The 6,148-nt window shown below is 44.0% G+C and overlaps 1 protein-coding gene across 2 annotated transcripts in view; it reads right to left on the bottom strand.

The window, feature by feature from the left end:
* The window catches only part of NRIP1 (nuclear receptor interacting protein 1), a 66,517-nt gene that overhangs the window by 31,254 nt on the left and 29,115 nt on the right, over window positions 1–6,148 (bottom strand). Inside the window, exon 1 of one of the 2 annotated variants that reach the window (XM_031061928.1) lies at window positions 442–599. The exons of the other annotated variant lie outside the window; for it this stretch is intronic. The gene's annotated coding sequence lies outside the window, so the exon portion shown is untranslated. Of the gene's footprint in view, window positions 1–441; window positions 600–6,148 lie in introns of those variants that run through there. 2 annotated transcript variants of the gene reach the window in all.

Raw genomic sequence — 6,148 nt, 5'->3', positions numbered from 1 at the left:
AGGACCATCACAGCAGATTAGTAACTAGGAAAAACCAACACATTTTCATTTAAAGCGGCAAACACATCCACGTTCAAGTATATTTCACATTAATCATCTTGCAAAAAGCTAAACCCAAACCCCCTTAAAACATTAATTAGAATTTTATCTGTGTAGGTACGTAGCAACTACTGACACTGATGTGAGGAACTGAACAGAAGACAGAGAATTCAGTTAATCATCTCCTTACGTTGCCATTGGCACATAAATTTGTCTCATTAGCAGGGGCTACTTAGTTCGCTGTAGTAAACAAAGCTGCCGATACGACAGCCTCGCACACTTTTCATTCATTCACATATTTTTCTTTCCTCAGACTTCTAGCATGTGCCATAGAAGAGCCGAATGTTAAACATTCCTGGAGTGTCACAATATGTAATACAATAAAACAGATTACAACCATACCTTTCTCTCACAGCAGTGGTGCCAAGCACAGGTACACTGTAGCAATCAATTTGTTCTGCAGACAGTAAGGCTTTCATAGAATACTAATGCAAAATCTCTTTTCTTTCTCCTTCGACTTGACTCCCCAATGCCTGGGTCCCGACCAATACAAGGAGGAGGGCAGAATGTCTTCTGCTGAGATAACCACAACTACTAATCAAGTATACGTGTACAAGGGCACAGGATTAAACCTCCACCGGGCTTGACTCGGGCACCGAGAGCAGCTCAGCACATGCACAGCAAGGTCAGAATTAAACACACACACACACACACATACACGCACGCACGCGCGTCTACTTGAGTGAACTAATTTATCACACTTTACCACTGACGGCTTTTTACCTCAGGGGAGTAAAATTACATCCTGGTGAACTGACGAGGCTCAGACACAACAGTTTCCCACAACAAATCAGATCTCTCGGAGAAGGGAACGGGGCTCAGAGGTGAACGCTCCTCTCCCAGCTTCTCACAAACTCCACGCTGTGTGTTTGTGCATGTGTCCGTGTGTCCCTGTGTGTGTGCATGTGAGCGCACACACGGGTGTGACACACACCACCAGGCATTGGCTAAACCACAACCACAGCGGCAAAGTTCAAAAACAGGCACTAAACTCCCTTCGAGAGAGTTCTCTTTCCGATTATATTTATCTTTACCTCTTAACATAATCAATCTATCAAGTCTAATTACTCCAGAAGAAAGCATTTTATTATTGTCTAACATAGCAAATGTCAAACAAGCTGTTCATTTACCTTGAAGTTTATTAGCATAGAAATGCAACATGAAGACGCTCTCAAAACATTGTCACTTGTATTCACAACATTTTCGAAAACCCACTTAGCAGGTTTTTATTGCCTGGCATAGTTGGATACTGTTCTAGTTCTTAAAATAGGAAGGGCATTATCTTAACTGTATCGCCCTTGAGCTGATACAAATAAGACTTTTTCTTTAAACATCCAATTTATATTTAACTTTTTTCTTTGGTTCTCTTTATTTAAAGACTTTTCCCACTTTGCAGTCAGCTGTACATATGTGGATACATGTGCTTTCATAGAGGTTCATATATGTGCCTTTCAAGGAGTAAAAAGTGAAACACTGAAATTTCAAAGCAGGGGATTTTTTTCTCCCTCAAGTTCTGCTCTGTCATGCATCCTTCCTGGCATTTTCCTCCCAGTACAACCAGATGTACATTTTACCAAAAACATCAAGATGAACCCTACAAATCATCATCGGCGGGGTTTTAACAACCCTGCTTTTGCACACGATCTGAATTGAGAAGAAAACACTGCACAAATGCTCCCCCAAAAATAATGCCTGGCACTTTACCTAGGACAAATTAGCAAAATATTTTTGAAATATCAGTGGCTTTGCAGAGACACCGGCAAAAAAAAAAAAAAAGCGGCGTTAATCAATACTGATGAGTTTGTCCTTGACACAGTGACCGTGTCATCGGGCTATTGTCATGTGATATCATGTCATTTCCCCACCTGGCTCATGACCTTGTCCTTTAAATGACCCAAAGCTTCCCTCAAGTAGCAGGAGGCCCCTCCCCGCTGCCTCAGCAAGGTCGAACGGGTCAGCGTGTCCTCATCTATAATCCACCACCATTTGTCAGCAGGGAGGCTGGAGGAGGCAGGCTCGCTACAAGGGGAGAATGCCCAATTAGGCAGCTGTCACACAAAGCATAGGCTGCAAAATTATCCCCTGTCAAAAGAAAGAGCAGCTGCGGGTGCCAATTACAGCAACCTTTCAACCCTTTAGGTACTGGAAACTACACAGAAGTAAATGAAGTACAATTAGTGATAACAAATCGATGAATTAGGACAGTAAATTAGAAATTACTAGCAGGTGAGCTTAGGTCTCCCGTAATATTAAGGGCACAGCACACCCCAGGCAAGGGCAGGAATATACAGATTTCACAGAGCACATCAGTTTTGTCTTATCCCTGCCTTCCTTGTGTGGAGCCTGTTTCCCTCTGTCCTTTTCTTCTCACAAGCCTCGCCTGAGCCAGATGGTGCAGGGAAAGGAAAAAAGAAGTTGTAGCACCCTATCTTCCCTCTTTATCCTGGCAAATGCAGTTTCCTCCTTTCTCAGGAGGTCCTCAGAGCCAGCACAATCTCCTTCTAGTAAGCACACTCCATCTGACATTTACTGCACTGCAAGTTCCAGCTGAACAAGGTTTACCCCGGAAAAAAGAAAACCAAAAACAACAACAACAAAACAGGAATAAAAACAACCAGAAAAAATAAATCCCCCAGTAAATTTTATGTCAGTTACTCTTGAAACACTTAAATCTGAGTTAAGTGCTAGACTTTTGATGACAGGAGAAGACTAATTTCTGCCCATTTCAGTTCTCAGACAAATCATGCAGTGACATCTCTGAGCATATACAGAGCCCAAACTCTGCAAGCAAAGTTCCTACTCCATAATTTTTTTTTTTTTTGCCTTTTCCCCCTTAGTGAACAACTCACAGGTGTTTTTTTGCCCTCACTGTTTTGTTAAGCATACAAGCTGGAAAGTTACTGTGTGCTGGCACCAAAAGGCAGGTCCTACAGTCCACAGTAAATCCAGCTTCTCCTCTGGTGCATCAGGTCAATCCTTTTAACAGGAGAGTGCTACCCGTGGATGCCTGGGGCTCTGCATGCCCAAGGCAACCACAGAAGGGTGGTCACCTTACCAGCCCCTGGCATTTACAGACTAAGAAGCTTAGAAAACATAATAAGGAAAAGAAAAATAGGAGGCTAGGATTAAATGTATGAATAATTAACATACAGCCACATGAAGCCATGGTTGAGACAGTGGTACCAACACCTTTGTATTTAGGTGCTTTCGACTTGAAGTGACAAGCAAATTCAAAGAACAAAATTCAAATGCATCTCCTCTTCCCAGCCAGCTCACAGTCTGTTCAAACTAAGTGAAATTGCCATTTCTTGTCAATTCTGTCTTTTCATTTCTCATTCCCTAATCCCAAAATCCACCTTTAATATGTTCTTATGCCTTGCAACCATGCTGAGCTCTGAGGACAGGATTCCAGATTCCTCCCAGAGGCAGCTCTGAATAATACCTGTATACTTACACTATATTTCATACATGTACTCACACATGCATACATATATTAATGCTAATACATTCATCAAAATATGGGACAGAGCAGAAATTAAGCTACTGATCTCCAACAAGCCATTTCCTACAGCTATCTCCTGATCTCTAGCCAGTGAGTATTCCACTGTTTAATAAGAAAAAAAAATCTTGCTGTCATAACTGATAAAAGACAGGATAATAAAACACTAACTATAAATAATGTAAAAAATGCTCATTTAACAGCAGTTGCAATAATGCTCATCAAGTTTGACATTTCCTTTTGAGTAGCATATGGAAACCGTAGAGTACTGAAAGAGTTAATGTGTTTAGAATTCAGTTTCCATCATACTTGGGTGACTATCTCTTTAAATAATTTAAATCCTCTCCATCAACTACAAAGCTGTTTTGAAGCCATTTAGCTTTGTTCTTTACATGTGTTCTAATTAAGAAATGACCTTGTCATCACACACACCAGAAATCCTGGATTATTTCCTGCAGCAAAAATCTACGAAGCCAAAAAAAAAAAAAAGACAAAAAGAGAAAAAAAATATATACTTCTTCCTTTAGTGAGGAAGTGAGGAAGTTGTTGGTTGGCTGAATGCTGAAGCAGTTTCACCGCATAATTTCTGTGTGTGTGTGTGTTGTTGAATGTCACAGGGCGGGTTAGCGTGACCTTGAGCTGCATCAGCAGCACAGCAAGGGTCGAGATGCCTGCAGGCGCCCTTGTACTGGATTTGCAAGACAAAAACCTTCAAACTGGCTGAAGGACATCTTAAATCTCTTCAAAGGTTTTCCCGAACTAATCTGGGCTGCTCTTAGCCGGATCTGTGCCAGTGTGAGAGGCAAAATTAAAAACAAGGTCTTTGACAGGATGTTGTCTCCTCTTAACCCTTCCCGCGCAGGCGGCAGCACCGCGGCCGCGCTGAGGGACGCTCTGCAAGGCACCGAGGGAGGCTCAACCCGCAGCAATTCTTTCATAACCAAATTATATAAGGCACCATTTACTGGGAGCGGGGCTCCTGCTCCCCCCAGCCCCCAGAGGGCTCCCCCTCACCGCCAGCCCTCCCCCGCCGCTGGGAATGCCATTTCCCCGGCTCTGCGGGGACAGACAGACACAGCTCTCCAGATGCACAGGGGAGCTCGGTGCCTCTGCTCCCTCCACAAATATCGCGGGTAAAAGATGCTTTTCCCAATGGTAGCACCCATCACGGCATGCTGTGCATGCCAGGTAAAAAAGAGGAGGGTTAGGAACATGCTGTGGCAGGCATCAGACATGTTTTATGAGAAGGAATTAAAAAGTGACCACTTCTCGTGCTAACCTGTGATTTCCTTCTCAGTCATCCCGAGCCAAGCAGGAAGCGGAGCAGAGGGCATTAACATGCCATGGGCCTACCAAGAGCTGGAGAGCATGACTGTACACACAGGGGGAACGAACACAAATAAACCAACTGCCCAGCCTGCCTGTGGCTGCTCATCGTCCCACAGAGTGACACAGAACCAGAGATAACCTCTAGGAAAGGCCCTAGGAACACATGGTTACTCCATGAAACCACAAGTTTACCCAATGGATTTAGCAGCTTTATTCAAATACAGCTATGGGCACAGTGAAGGGATGGGGGCTTCCTTCAGAAGTGTATTTGCACACAGAATTGCCAATTCCACCTCCAGTAAAATTCTGTTAAGTAGGAGAATGCTTAGTTGGAAAGCAACATGGATCCCCAAATCTGAATGAGGAGAGAAAGGCATCACCATGTTCCCCCATATGTCTGAGTGGTGATATGTTAATGGTCAGATTACACTGTCAATTTCTGCAAAGGGAAAACAAAATAAATACAAATGGGATAAAATAACCTCAGCGTGAGTTCGCATCACACTTCAGAACTATCTCTTACTGTTTCTAGGATATCCACCAGGCAAGTCCTTGAGGAGAAAAGGAAGGAGTCACTCGCACCAGCAGAGGGTGTTGTGATTCTTCTCTGCTTGAGCACGGAAGGCTTCCTTTAGTCTGGTTTTGTAAAGTCATTTTCCAGGCACTACAGTCTGTTACACGGTAACAAAACGCATCTGAGTTTACTGAAGAAGGACACAGCTTTGGCAGTTATGTCACAACTGCTATAACACCACCCTTCACCTACCACTGAAATAGATTCACTCCCTCGCTCCCAAGAACCACAGCTCTCCTCACAAACACCCTCCTCGTTAGAAGGCTTTAACCATTTTAAGCATTAGTTTTCAGTAGCATCAGTGACGGTGCCTTCTGCATCAGCAGAGGAGGAACTTGCACCATACAGATGCTTTTCCACAGGCCTAAGGTTTCCAAGGCATTTGTTACACCTGGACAGAAGACCATGGTGCTCCCACAGCACCTGGATTACTCAGAGACCCTCCCATCTCTGTTCTGCAGCCCCAGGGAAGCAGGAGCCTGGGGGTGGCACACACCTCATGTGCCTTCTCCAACCCATCACAGACCCTGGAAATGGAGGCTGACCAGATCCACACATGGGGATTCACTGATCTTCCTGCACTAAGGTGTTCTTTTTGCAGCCTTTCAGTGATGGGATGCCATACAGGCAGCCAGCTGTGGTGGGTT

Source organism: Geospiza fortis, unplaced genomic scaffold, assembly GCF_000277835.1.
Source record: "Geospiza fortis unplaced genomic scaffold, GeoFor_1.0 scaffold24, whole genome shotgun sequence".
Classification (NCBI taxonomy): domain Eukaryota; kingdom Metazoa; phylum Chordata; class Aves; order Passeriformes; family Thraupidae; genus Geospiza; species Geospiza fortis.
Note: the sequence above shows the minus strand (reverse complement) of the source record. Positions and strands in the feature narration are given on the sequence as shown.